Source organism: Heptranchias perlo, chromosome 22, assembly GCF_035084215.1.
Source record: "Heptranchias perlo isolate sHepPer1 chromosome 22, sHepPer1.hap1, whole genome shotgun sequence".
Taxonomy (NCBI): Eukaryota; Metazoa; Chordata; class Chondrichthyes; order Hexanchiformes; family Hexanchidae; genus Heptranchias; species Heptranchias perlo.
The window spans coordinates 50,690,090-50,705,525 of NC_090346.1; the positions used below are offsets into that span (position 1 = coordinate 50,690,090).

Consider the following 15,436-nt stretch of genomic DNA (forward strand, 5'->3'; position numbering starts at 1 on the left):
CCACAGTGCTGTTAGGAAGGGAGTTCCAGGATTTTGACCCAGCGACAATGAAGGAACGGCGATATATTTCCAAGTCGGGATGGTGTGTGACTTGGAGGGGAACGTGCAGGTGGTGTTGTTCCCATGCGCCTGCTGCCCTTGTCCTTCTAGGTGGTAGAGGTCGCGGGTTTGGGAGGTGCTGTCGAAGAAGCCTTGGCGAGTTGCTGCAGTGCATCCTGTGGATGGTGCACACTGCAGCCACAGTGCGCCGGTGGTGAAGGGAGTGAATGTTTAGGGTGGTGGATGGGGTGCCAATCAAGCGGCTGCTTTATCTTGGATGGTGTCGAGCTTCTTGAGTGTTGTTGGAGCTGCACTCATCCAGGCAAGTGGAGAGTATTCCATCACACTTCTGACTTGTGCCTTGTAGATGGTGGAAAGGCTTTGGGGAGTCAGGAGGTGAGTCACTCGCCGCAGAATACCCAGCCTCTGACCTGCTCTCGTAGCCACAGTATTTATATGGCTGGTCCAGTTAAGTTTCTGGTCAATGGTGACCCCCAGGATGTTGATGGTGGGGGATTCGGCGATGGTAATGCCGTTGAATGTCAAGGGGAGGTGGTTAGACTCTCTCTTGTTGGAGATGGTCATTGCCTGGCACTTATCTGGCGCGAATGTTACTTGCCACTTATGAGCCCAAGCCTGGATGTTGTCCAGGTCTTGCTGCATGCAGGCTCGGACTGCTTCATTATCTGAGGGGTTGCGAATGGAACTGAACACTGTGCAGTCATCAGCGAACATCCCCATTTCTGACCTTATGATGGAGGGAAGGTCATTGATGAAGCAGCTGAAGATGGTTGGGCCTAGGACACTGCCCTGAGGAACTCCTGCAGCAATGCCCTGGGGCTGAGATGATTGGCCTCCAACAACCACTACCATCTTCCTTTGTGCTAGGTATGACTCCAGCCACTGGAGAGTTTTCCCCCTGATTCCCATGGACTTCAATTTTACTAGGGCTCCTTGGTGCCACACTCGGTCAAATGCTGCCTTGATGTCAAGGGCAGTCACTCTCACCTCACCTCTGGAATTCAGCTCTTTTGTCCATGTTTGGACCAAGGCTGTAATGAGGTCTGGAGCCGAGTGGTCTTGGCGGAACCCAAACTGAGCATCGGTGAGCAGGTTATTGGTGAGTAAGTGCCGCTTGATAGCACTGTCGACGACACCTTCCATCACTTTGCTGATGATTGAGAGTAGACTGATGGGGCGGTAATTGGCCGGATTGGATTTGTCCTGCTTTTTGTGGACAGGACATACCTGGGCAATTTTCCACATTGTCGGGTGGATGCCAGTGTTGTAGCTGTACTGGAACAGCTTGGCTAGAGGCGCAGCTAGTTCTGGAGCACAAGTCTTCAGCACTACAGCTGGGATGTTGTCGGGGCCCATAGCCTTTGCTGTATCCAGTGCACTCAGCCGTTTCTTGATATCACGTGGAGTGAATCGAATTGGCCGAAGACTGGCTTCCGTGATGGTGGGGATATCGGGAGGAGGCTGAGATGGATCATCCACTCGGCACTTCTGGCTGAAGATGGTTGCAAACGCTTCAGACTTGTCTTTTGCACTCACGTGCTGGACTCCGCCATCATTGAGAATGGGGATGTTTGCAGAGCCTCCTCCTCCCGTTAGTTGTTTAATTGTCCACCACCATTCACGACTGGATGTGGCAGGACTGCAGAGCTTTGATCTGATCCGTTGTTTGTGGAATCGCTTAGCTCTGTCTATAGCATGTTGCTTCCGCTGTTTAGCATGCATGTAGTCCTGAGTTGTAGCTTCACCAGGTTGGCACCTCATTTTTAGGTACGCCTGGTGCTGCTCCTGGCATGCTCTTCTACACTCCTCATTGAACCAGGGTTGATCCCCTGGCTTGTTGGTAATGGTAGAGTGAGGAATATGCCGGGCCATGAGGTTACAGATTGTGGTGGAATACAATTCTGCTGCTGCTGATGGCCCACAGCGCCTCATGGATGCCCAGTTTTGAGCTGCTAGATCTGTTCTGAATCTATCCCATTTAGCACGGTGGTAGTGCCACACAACACGTTGGATGGTGTCCTCAGTGCGAAGACGGGATTTCATCTCCACGAGGACTGTGCGGTGGTCACTCCTACCAATACTGTCATGGACAGATGCATTTGCGACAGGTAGATTGGTGAGGACGAGGTCAAGTAAGTTTTTCCCTCGTGTTGGTTCGCTCATCAACTGCCGCAAGCCCAGTCTAGCAGCTATGTCCTTCAGGACTCGGCCAGCTCGGTCAGTAGTGGTGCTACCGAGCCACTCTTGGTGATGGACATTGAAGTCCCCCACCCAGAGTACATTCTGTGCCCTTGCTACCCTCAGTGCTTCCTCCAAGTGGTGCTCAACATGGAGGAGGACTGATTCATCAGCTGAGGGAGGACGGTAGGTGGTAATCAGCAGGAGGTTTCCTTGCCCATGTTTGACCTGATGCCATGAGATTTCATGGGGTCCAGAGTCAATGTTGAGGACTCCCAGGGCCACTCCCTCCTGACTGTATATCACTGTACCGCCACCTCTGGTGGGTCTGTCCTGCCGGTGGGACAGGACATACCCAGGGATGGTGATGGAAGAGTCTGGGACGTTGGCTGAAAGATATGATTCTGTGAGTATGGCTATGTCAGGCTGTTGCTTGACTAGTCTGTGGGACAGCTCTCCCAATTTTGGCACAAGTCCCCAGATGTTAGTAAGGAGGACCTTGCAGGGTCGACTGGGCTTGGTGTTTTGCCGTTGTCGTGTCCGGTGCCTAGTGGTCCGATGCCGGGTGGTCCGTCCGGTTTTATTCTTATTATGACTTTTCGTAGCGAGATTTTACAACTGAGTGGCTTGCTAGGCCATTTCAGAGGGCAATTGAGAATCAACCACATTGCTGTGGGTCTGGAGTCACATATAGGCCAGACCGGGTAAGGGCAGCAGGCTTCCTTCCCTCAAGGACATTAGTGAACCAGATGGGTTTTTACGACAATCCGGTAGTTTCATGGCCATCATTACTGATACTAGTATTTTAATTCCAGATTTTTATTTAATTAATTGAATTTAATTAATTAATTGAATTTAAATTCGCCAGCTGCCGTGGCGGGATTTGAACTCATGACTCTGGATTTTAGTCCAGGCCTCTGGATTACTCGCCCAAAATTGGGAGAGCTGTCCCACAGACTCGTCAAGCAACAGCCTGACATAGCCATACTCACAGAATCATATCTTTCAGCCAACGTCCCAGACTCTTCCATCACCATCCCTGGGTATGTCCTGTCCCACCGGCAGGACAGACCCACACACACACACACACAGTCAGACACACACACACACACACACACACACACACACACACACAGAGTCAGATACACACACACACACACACACACACACACACAGAGTCAGATACACACACACACACACACACACACACACACAGAGTCAGATACACACACACACAGAGTCAGATATGCACACACACACACACACACACACACACACACACACACACAGTCAGATACACACACACACAGTCAGATACACACACACACAGTCAGACACACACACACAGTCAGACACACACACACACACACACACACACACACACACACAGAGTCAGATACACACACACAGAGTCAGATACACACACACACACACACACACACACACACAGAGTCAGATACACACACACAGAGTCAGATACACACACACAGAGTCAGATACACACACACAGAGTCAGATACACACACACACACACACACACACACACAGTCAGATACACACACACAGTCAGATACACACACAGAGTCAGATACACACACACACAGAGTCAGATACACACACACACACAGAGTCAGATACACACACACAGTCAGATACACACACACACACACACACACAGTCAGATACACACACACACACACACACACACACACAGAGTCAGATACAGATACACACACACACACACAGAGTCAGATACACACGCACACATACACACACAGAGTCAGATATAGACACACACACGCACACACACACACACACAGAGTCAGATACACACACACGCACACACACACACACACAGAGTCAGATACACACACACACACACACACACAGAGTCAGATACACACACACACACACACACACACACACACAGAGTCAGATACACACACACACACACACACACACACAGAGTCAGATACACACACACACAGAGTCAGATACACACACACACACACACACACACACACACAGAGTCAGATACACACACACACACAGAGTCAGATACACACACACACACAGAGTCAGATACACACAGTCAGATACACACACACACACACACACACACACACACACAGTCAGATACACACACACACACACACACACAGTCAGATACACACACACACACACACACACACACACACACACACAGGGCCCGATTTTAGCAGGCCTGCGGGTTCCCGGCGGATGGGCTAGTGGGCGCGTGGGTAATGCGCTCGGTGAAATTAGTGGGTTCCCCGCGTGATCATAGCAGGCAAACCACTAATTGGATCCACTTAGCTGCTCCTCCGGGTTCCCCGCTGCTGATCTGCGCGTCGGGTGGGCTGCACATGCGCAGTAAGATCTGTTAGCTGGAGGCGCTCTATTTAAAGGGGCAGTCCACCACTGACAGATGCTGCAACCAATAGCAAAGATGACTGCATGGAGCAGCCCAGGGGGAAGGCTGCTCCCAGTTTAATGATGCCTCACCCCAGGTATCAATACATGGGGTGAGGAGGAGGGGGAGGACAGAGATCCTCCACCCGGCGGGCGGGAGGAAGCGGCCTGCCTCTGCCACCAGGAAGGCCTGGCTCGAGGTGGCAGAGGGGGTCACCTGCGCCACCAACATATCGCCCACCTGCACACAGTGCAGGAGGCGGTCCAATGACCTCAGTAGGTCAGCCACAGTGAGTACACGTAGTCTTTCCCCTACACTTCGTCTGCCACATCGCTGCCCCCACCCCACATCTCCTTCGGCACTGCCAACACTACTCTGTCACATCACCCCTCATACCCACTCAAACCCCATCCTCATCTTACCTGCACCTTCTCACCTCGCCAGTACTCACCCCGCCACTACCACACAAACCAATCCTCATACAATCTCATGGCTCTATCCCATACTCACCCTCTCGTGCATCTCTCTCATGGCCAGCCTCACTCAACCTGCCACCACCTGTGCTGCAGCCACAGGGCATGCATCACATATGTGCAGTAGGCAGTGTAAGGCAAACGTGTTGTGAGCATGAAGGGGATGCACAAGGGCGTTTGAGGGTTTGTCATGGTTGTTACTTATATTGAATTTCAGAACAACTCACATCACACATTATATTGGCACCACTACTGCCATGTCTTCGCGAATCCTGTCCGGTTTGTGCAATAATACCCAGAACAAGTGAAAGGGAACAGCATAGAGCAGCGGAAAGAAAGTGCACTTTCGGCACTTTAGGTACTTTAGGCACGACAGATAAAATGAAAACAAGAAGGCGTACGGCGATTAACCCAGCATCAAAGCTGTGGCAGGGCGTTGGGAACCTGAGCAGGGAGACAGAGGAAAGCGTATCAGGAAGGGACAGAAGGTATGGAGTAAAAGGTGAAGTGTTAAAAAAGGAAAAAGCAGGAACTAAGTGTCACAAAACATATTTGAAAGTTCTTTATCTGAATGCACGTAGCATTCGTAACAAAATGGACGAGTTAACGGCACAAATAACTACGTATGGGTATGATCTTGTGGCCATTACAGAAACATGGCTGCAGGGTGACAACGACTGGGAATTAAATATGCCAGGGTATTTAACAATCAGGAAGGACAGGCAGGAAGGAAGGGGAGGTGGGGTGGCTATGTTAATAAAGGAAGGAATCACTGTAATACAGAGAAAAGATATTGGGACAAAGAATCAGGATAATGAAACAGTTTGGGTAGAGATAAGGAATAATAAGGGGCAAAAAACACTCGTGGGCGTAGTATATATGCCTCCTAATAGTTGCAACTCTGCTGGAAGAAGTATTAATCAGGAAATAGTCGGGGCACGTAATAAGGGAACAGCTATAATTATGGGGGATTTTAACTATCATATTAACTGGACAAATCAAATTGGGCAGGGCAGCCTTGAGGAAGAGTTTATTGAGTGTATTAGGGATGGATTTCTTGAGCATTATGTAACTGAACCTACATGGGGGCAAGCAACCTTGGACCTGGTCCTGTGTAATGAGCCAGGATTAATTAATAATGTCCTAGTTAAGGATCCCCTTGGAATGAGTAACCATAACATGGTTACATTCCATATCCAATTAGAGGGTGAGAAGGTTGGTTCTCAAACAAGCGTACTGAGCTTGAATAAAGGAGACTATGATGGTATGAGAGCGGAATTGATTAAAGTGGACTGGGAAAATAGTTTAAAGGGTAAGACGGTACATGAACAGTGGTGTTCATTTAAGGAGTTATTTTACAACTTTCAAAAAAAATATATTCCACTGAGGAAAAAAGGGTGTAAAAGAAATGACAGCCATCCGTGGCTAAGTAAAGAAATTAAGGATAGTATCCGACTAAAAACAAGGACATATAAGGTAGCCAAACTTAGTGGGAGGATAGAAGATTGGGAAGTCTTCAAAAGACAGCAAAAAGTAACTAAAGGATTGATTAAGAAAGGGAAGATCGATTCTGAAAATAAATTAGTAAAAAATATAAAAACAGATAGCAAGAGTTTCGACAGTTATATAAAAAGAAAAAGGGTGGCTAAGGCAAACGTAGGTCCTTCAGAGGATGAGACCGGGAAATTAATGGTGGGAAACATGGAGATGGCAAAAATGCTGAACAAATATTTTGTTTCAGTCTTTACGGTAGAGGACACTAAGAATATCCCAACACTGGACAAACAGGGGGCTCGAGGAGGGGAGGAGCTAAATACGATTAAAATCACTAAGGAATTGGCACTCAGTAAATTAATGGGACTCAAGGCGGATAAATCCCCTGGACCTGATGGCTTACATCCGTGGGTCTTGAGGGAAGTGGCAGTCGGGATTGTGGATGCTTTGGTAATAATTTTCCAAAATTCTCTGGACTCGGCAAAGGTCCCGGCAGATTGGAAAACTGCTAATGTAACACCCTTATTTAGAAAGGGTAGTAGGCAGAAGGCTGGAAATTATAGACCAGTTAGCCTAACATCTGTGGTGGGTAAAATTTTGGAGTCTATTATTAAGGAGACAGTAGCAGAACATTTGGATGAACATAATTTAATAGGCCAAAGTCAGCATGGCTTTACGAAGGGGAAGTCATGTCTGACAAATTTGTTTGAGTTCTTTGAGGACATAACGTACAGGGTGGATAAAGGGGAACCAGTGGACGTAGTGTGTTTGGACTTCCAGAAGGCATTCGACAAGTTGCCACATAAAAGATTATTGCTCAAGATAAAGAATCACTGGATTGGGGGTAATATTCTGGCATGGGTGGAGGATTGGTTATCTAACAGGAAGCAGAGAGTTGGGATAAATGGTTCATTCTCGGACTGGCAACCTGTAGCCAGTGGTGTTCCGCAGGGGTCGGTGCTGGGTCCCCAACTCTTTACAATCTATATTAACGATTTGGAGGAGGGGACCGAGTGTAACGTATCAAAGTTTGCAGATGATACAAAGGTGGGAGGGAAAGTGGAGAGTGAGGAGGACATAAAAAACCTACAAGGGGATATAGACAGGCTGGGTGAGTGGGCGGAGATTTGGCAGATGCAATACAATATTGAAAAATGTGAGGTTATGCACTTTGGCAGGAAAAATCGGAGAGCAAGTTATTATCTTAATGGCGAGAAACTGGAAAGTACTGCAGTACAAAGGGATCTGGGGGTCCTGGTGCAAGAAAATCAAAAAGTTAGTATGCAGGTGCAGCAGGTGATCAAGAAGGCCAACGGAATGTTGGCTTTTATTGCTCGGGGGATAGAATATAAAAACAGGGAGGTATTGCTGCAGTTATATAAGGTATTGGTGAGACCGCACCTGGAATACTGCATACAGTTTTGATGTCCATACTTAAGAAAAGACATACTTGCTCTCGAGGCAGTACAAAGAAGGTTCACTCGGTTAATCCCGGGGATGAGGGGGTGGACATATGAGGAGAGGTTGAGTGGATTGGGACTCTACTCATTGGAGTTCAGCAGAATGAGAGGCGATCTTATTGAAACATATAAGATTGTGAAGGGGTTTGATCGGGTGGATGCGGTAAGGATGTTCCAAAGGTTGGGTGAAACTAGAACTAAGGGGCATAATCTTAGAATAAGGGGCTGCTCTTTCAAAACTGAGATGAGGAGAAACTTCTTCACTCAGAGGGTAGTAGGTCTGTGGAATTTGCTGCCCCAGGAAACTGTAGAAGCTACATCATTAAATAAATTTAAAACAGAAATAGACAGTTTCCTAGAAGTAAAGTGAATTAGGGGTTACGGGGAGCGGGCAGGAAATTGGACATGAATTTAGATTTGAGGTTAGGATTAGATCAGCCATGATCTTATTGAATGGTCCGCGGAGCAGGCTGGAGGGGCCGATTGGCCTACTCCTGCTCCTATTTCTTATGTTCTTATGTTCTTATCACTATGAGGACCCACCACTGCTGCCACCCATTGTGTCACTGCAGAGTGGGTGTTGGTGTATTTGCAGGGCTCTTCTGCGCAGACGACTGAGAGACATCGGCGATGTCCCCGGTTGCACCCTGGAAGGCTGCGGATGAGTAGTTCGGGAGGGCAGTGGTGACTTTGACAGCGACAGGTAGGAAGATGGCGCTCGGGCCAGCCAGGAGCAGCTAGGCATGAAAGAGGCTGCAGATGTCCACGGCTACATGTCGAGTGACTCTGAGCCTCCGTGTGCACTGCTGCTCAGAGAGATCCAGGAGGCTGAGCCTCGGTCTGTGGACCCTGTGGCGAGGGTAGTGCCCTCTGCGACGCATCTCTCTCTGCGTTTGCTCTCCCTCCTGCTGTACAGGTGGATGTGTCACAGCACTCTGTTGTGGAGCTCCACGTGTCAGAGGTGGACGGCGTGGATGGCGAGGCTGGTGATGCTGTTCGCCCTCCGAGGAGGTCATGACTGTAGCTGCGGCGGCCCCCATCCGCAAGATGTACATCTGAGGGGGTCCGCAAGGTAGGTACATGTCTCTGGACCCCGGGGTAAGTGTGCAGGTTGGTGACTTTGACCGTCAGGAGGAGGGTGGTGGAGGCCAAACTTTGTACCAAGTGACAGAGTGGCCTCCTGCAATGGGTGAGGATCTCCTCCCCCCCCCCCACCTGTCAAATGGACCTTTGCAGCTGCCACAGGCTGACAGCTGCAGCACATCCATTCGAGCTGGGAGTGTTTCCCCCAGTGTGGGAAACAGTCCCATGTTGTTCAAAAATCCCACATCGTCCCTTAATCAGGTCAGTTAATGACCTGAAATACCTAACTCAATCTTGTCAAGTGGCATCCGGCTGGCTTTAATTGCCTGCGGGATTCCCACCAGCGGGGGCTGCGCGCGCACGCCGGTGCGTCAGCGGGGAACCCGGAAGTGGGCGGGATCCGGTCCCGCTCCTGTATTTCCCGATTTTCGGGGCCCCCCTGCCGAGAACGCACCCGATAGCGGGTGGTAAAATCGAGCCCACAGAGTCAGACACACACACACACACACACACACACACACACACAGAGTCAGACACACACACGCACACAGAGCCACACACACACACACACACACACACAGAGTCAGACACACACACACACACAAACACACAGAGAATCAGACACACACACACACACAGTCATACACACACAGTCAGATACACACACACACACACACACAAACACAGAGTCAGATACACACACACACACACACACACACACACAGAGTCACACACACACACACATACACAGAGTCAGACACACACACACAGAGTCAGACACACACACACAGAGTCAGACACACACACACAGAGTCAGACACACACACACACACAGTCACACACACACACAGTCAGATACACACACACAGAGTTAGATACACACAAACACACACATGCACACACACAGTCAGACACACACAAACACACACACACAGATACACACACGCGCACACGCACACACAAGCTTACACGCACACACAAGCTCACATACACACACAAGCTCACATACACACACAAGCTCACAGATACACACATACACACACACACTCGCACTCTCAGACACTCACAGACACACTCACAGACACACACGATGTTTCCTAAAGTAATTAAATCACCCCTCTCTGGGCTATCTTTCTCAATATATCTGGAACTTTTAAAATGAATGCTCACTTCTTAGGTGGTGAAATGCAGCCAAAGAGTCAAAACTGCTGCAGGAACTCTGCTGGATAGAGACTGCATGCGGACTGCTGAAATGAGGGATATTATAATGGGGAACAAAGAAATGGCAGAACAATTAAACACATACTTTGGTTCTGTCTTCACAAAGGAGGACACAAATAACCTCCCGGAAATGTTAGGGAACCAAGGGTCTAGTGAGAGGGAGGAACTGAAGGAAATCAGTATTAGTAAAAGAATAATGCTAGGGAAATTAATGGGGTTAAAGGCTGACAAATCCCCAGGGCCTGATCATCTTCATCCCAGAGTGCGAAAGGAAGTAGCCCTGGAAATAGTGGATGCATTGGTGATCATCTTCCAAAATTCTATAGACTCTGGAACAGTTCCTACAGATTGGAGGGTGGCAAATGTAACCCCGCTATTTAAAAAAGGAGGGAGAGAAAAAACAGGTTAATTAGCCTAACATCAGTAGTGGGGAAAATGCTAGAGTCTATTCTAAAGGATGTGATAACAGAACACTTGGAAGGCATTAATGGGATTGGACAAAGTCAGCATGGGTTTATGAAAGGGAAATCACGCTTAAAAAATCTACTGGAGTTTTTTGAGGAGGTAACTAGTAGAATAGATATGGGCGAACCAGTGGATGTGGTGTACTTGGATTTTCAGAAGGCTTTTGATAAGGTCCCACACAAGAGGTTAGTGTGCAAAATTAAAGCACATGGGATTGGGGGGAATATACTGGCATGGATTGAGAATTGGTTGACAGACAGGAAACAGAGAGTAGGAATAAACGGGTCTTTTTCCGGGTGGCAGGCAGTGACTAGTGGGGTACCGCAGGGATCAGCGCTTGGGCCCCAGCTAGTCACAATATATATCAATGATTTGGATGAGGGAACGAAATGTAACATTTCCAAGTTTGCAGACGACACAAAGCTGGGGTGGAATGTGAGCTGTGAGGAGGATACAAAGAGGCTCCAATGTGATTTAGACAAGTTGGGTGAGCGGGCAAGAACATGGCAGATGCAGTATAACGTGGATAAATGTGAGGTTATCCACTTTGGTTGTAAAAACAGAAAGACAGATTATTATCTGAACGGTGATAGATTGGGAAAAGGGGAGGTGGAACGAGACCTGAGTGTCCTTGTACACCAGTCACTGAAAGCGAGCATTCAGGTGCAGCAAGCAGTTAGGAAGGCGAATAGTATGTTGTCGTTCATTGCAAGAGGATTTGAGTACAGGAGCAGGGATGTCTTACTGCAGTTGTACAGGGCCTTGGTGAGACCACATCTGGAGTATTGTGTGCAGTTTTGGTCTCCTTATCTGAGGAAGGATGTCCTTGCCATGGAGATAGTGCAACGAAGGTTTACCAGACTGATTCCTGGGATGGCAGGACTGACGTATAAGGAGCGATTGCGTCGACTGGGCCTATATTCACTAGAGTTTAGAAGAATGAGAGGTGATCTCATCAAAACATATAAAATTCTAACAGGACCAGACAGACTAGATGCAGGGAGGATGTTCCCGATGACTGGGGAGTCCAGAACCAGGGGTCACAGTCTCAGGATACGGGGTATGCCATTGAGAACCGAGATGAGGATAAATTTCTTCACTCAGAGGGTGGTGAACCTGTGGAATTCTCTACCACAGAAGGCAGTGGAGGCCAAGTCATTAGATGTATTCAAGAAGGAGATCGATATATTTCTTAATGCTAAAGGGATCTTGGGATTATGGGGAAAAAGCGGGAACAGGGTACTGAGTTAGACGATCAGCCATGATCATTTTGAATGGCGGAGCAGGCCCGGAGGGCTGAATGGCCTACTCTTGCTCCTATTTTCTATGTTTGTATGTTTCTATGTCTCAAACAAGCTTATCCACAGTAATATGATTCCAATTCCTTTCAATTTGTAAGAAATAAAACCAATTCACAAAAGACTGAATTTATCTTATCGATATGAAATGGATAGCCAATCTTTGACAATGGCAAGAATATTTTTCCCTCCATTTGATCTACCTGTGATAATTGGAACAAAACACCTCAGTGACTCTGCATTCAATCTGCGTTAACAGATTTCACAGAAAGTGCCACCCATGAAAATTAATTGGATTTCGACTGCCATAACAAAATGTGTATTTTTTGTGCCTTGCAGAAAACAGCGACCAGAAAACCACAATTAACCCTGAGTATATTGTTTCTAGTAATAACAGATTGAAATCAATCATTTAATACAGACAGATATTCTTGTCTAATATCCATCAATGTGCATTTTCCAGCAGAAGTTATTGGGTAGCAACGAGGAGCAGCCCAGGGATCCTGAGGCAAATTGGAACATCCCAATTGCTGCCTCAGCTGACATCAGTTAAGTTGGCATAGACCAGGAATTAAGCCTGAGACATTCTGGTCTGTATAGTTTAGTCCCTGATGAGGTGGTCCTTTTACCCACAATGCATTGAAGGAGCTTTGTTTGGAAATCAAAACATAGAGCATGATTTTAAATGGGAAAAACGGGTGGGTAAAAATTTTAAAATCTAAAACCCGCCCCCAACCTGCCTCCAACCCACCCACTTCTGGTTTTCACAGAGGCGGGAGGAGGGGTGGGTGACCAACCTGCTCACAGGAGGCAGGTCTGTCAGCAAAAGCTTTCAAAAAAGCTGCTGGCCTCCATTTTTACAGATTTTTTGTTTTTAATTCCTGGGGGCCAAGATTCCTGGGCCTTCTACTTCACCCGGCGTGAGAGGAGGTGAGAAGTCCTGAAACTGCAGTCAAATGTCTTTATAGCACAGCTGTGGGCCCCAAGGAGCAGGAGTGCATCCCCTCAGCCCAACAAGCCTACTTGCAGCGAACCCATCATGATCTCTGACCCCCCTCGCGATCTCTGACCCCCCCTCGCCATCTCTGACCCCTCCCTCGCCATCTCTGACCCCTCCCTCGCCATCTCTGACCCCTCCCTCGCCATCTCTGACCCCTCCCTCGCCATCTCTGACCCCTCCCTCGCCATCTCTGACCCCTCCCTCGCCATCTCTGACCCCTCCCTCGCCATCTCTGACCCCTCCCTCGCCATCTCTGACCCCTCCCTCGCCATCTCTGACCCCTCCCTCGCCATCTCTGACCCCTCCCTCGCCATCTCCGACCCCCCGTCGCCATCTCCGACCCCCCCTCGCCATCTCTGAAGCCCGAACCTCCCTCCCCCCTGACCCCCCCCCGCCCCCACTGATGACTCAGCTCCCCGATGACTCAGCTCCCCAGTGGTTCTCGACCCCCCGCCCATGTAACACTTGCCTTTTTATGTCCTCTTCCTGGCTGCTGTCCTGTCTGACTGAGACCAGCCTGTCAAGCAGGCCGGCCTGTCGAGTGGAAAACACACACAAAAATATATAAAAGACGTCCTTATGTCAAAACCAAAGGACGTCCGGGAAATACATACTCCTGGGTTTCCCGACAGGAATTCCTGCCCCCTTCCCAGCTCCCCAATAAAATCATGCCCTTAGTCTTTAGAGGTAAGAGGTGAGTCTGTGGGAGATGCATTTGCAGGGAGCAAGGGTCAGAGAATTGGTGCTACATTGTTGTCCAATCTGTGCTCCCTGTGAGTGCAGCTTCCCTGTTGGGAGTGCTGGATTGCTGAATCACCCATGTAATCTCATGCTCCTGGTGGGTGGTATCACATCAGTTCATTGTTAAATTTTCATGGCATTTTCCGTGTATGGGGCTGATTTCGAATCAGTTAATAAATACATTTCTTGTAGTAATTGTTCATTCAAAAAAACAGAATGAAGAAATGATTGAAATTTATATGGGGGAGGTTATGCTGTCCCGCCACTTCAAAGCATTTCCAGGTCTTTGTTGAAGATTTATTGTCTAACTGAACACGTGTTTTATCAATGAATGTAACTATTAGGATTAAGCTGGCATGGAGCATAACAGTATTAACACATATGATGTAAAGCACTGGTAATACTCTATAACTGCTCACTGAAGTAATGGCAGAGGCATTTCCAAGCTGGATGAAAGGAGATAGCTTTCTCAGAGAGACAAGCTTACGTGACATTGGAACTGGAATCATTGAGGAGCTGATCGTGAATGGTGTGGTTGGGGCACATTTTGATTTAAAAAAAAAATTAAGTGTCTGTAATCATATGTTATACTTAACTATAATTACACAACATCTTGCCCCCACCTCAATGTACAGGAGTTCGGAAACATCTTGGTTCTGGAGTGAACTTTTCCGGAACTAGAGCTTCAACAAACTAATGATAAACTGTGGTGGCTTGACTTGCTGTTGACTTTTTGTTCCTGTGCTGGGTAAGAAAGATTTGTATTGGGATTGTTGTTTTTCAGCAGGTCGGTGGTAGATGAGGAAGCCCAGAGTTTATAGAAATTGGTTGATGTAAAAACCACATCCTTAAAAGTTAAACTGGGAAGTTTTAAAAATAGCAGAAGAGAAAAGCAACTGTTTTAAAATAAATGAGGAGGTAACAGAATGTAAAATACACTAGACTAAATATAAAATTGCTAAAAGATAATCTCAGATGAAGAAAGAAATCAGATAAACTTATTGGAAGGAGTATTAAAGGGAATGAAGTGGTTTTTTTAAGATATATTCATAGTTGAAAAAGTATTTGCAACTCGTTTAATTGCAATTCCCGTTTTAATGCCACCATTTCTATCGTCCTGTTTTTTCCTCTATTTCCTTTTGTGAAAAGTTTGTTTTATTGGGGTTGGAGTACAAGAGTAAGGAAGTTTTGCTGCAATTGTACAGGGCTTTGGTGAGACCACACCGGAGTACTATGTGCAGTTTTGGTCTCCTTACCTAAGGAGGGATATACTTGCCTTAGAGGCGATGCAACAAAGGTTCACTAGATTGATTCCTGGGATGAGAGGGTTGCCCTATGAGGAAAGATTGAGTAGAATGGGCCTATACTCTCTGGAGTTTAGAAGAATGAGAGGTGATCTCATTGAAACATATAAGATTTTTAGAGGGCTTGACAGGGTGGATGCTGAGAGGATGTTTCCCCTGGCTGGAGAGCTTCGAACTTGGGGACATAGCCTCAGGATAAGGGGTCAGACATTTAGAACAGAGATGAGG

General features: G+C 47.6%; 1 protein-coding gene across 3 annotated transcripts in view; it reads left to right on the forward strand.

Moving 5' to 3' along the window:
* ankfn1b (ankyrin repeat and fibronectin type III domain containing 1b) overlaps nucleotides 1-15,436 on the forward strand; it is an 834,116-nt gene that overhangs the window by 13,244 nt on the left and 805,436 nt on the right. Inside the window, exon 1 of one of the 3 annotated variants that reach the window (XM_068003638.1) lies at nucleotides 14,413-14,652. The exons of the other annotated variants lie outside the window; for them this stretch is intronic. The gene's annotated coding sequence lies outside the window, so the exon portion shown is untranslated. Of the gene's footprint in view, nucleotides 1-14,412; nucleotides 14,653-15,436 lie in introns of those variants that run through there. 3 annotated transcript variants of the gene reach the window in all.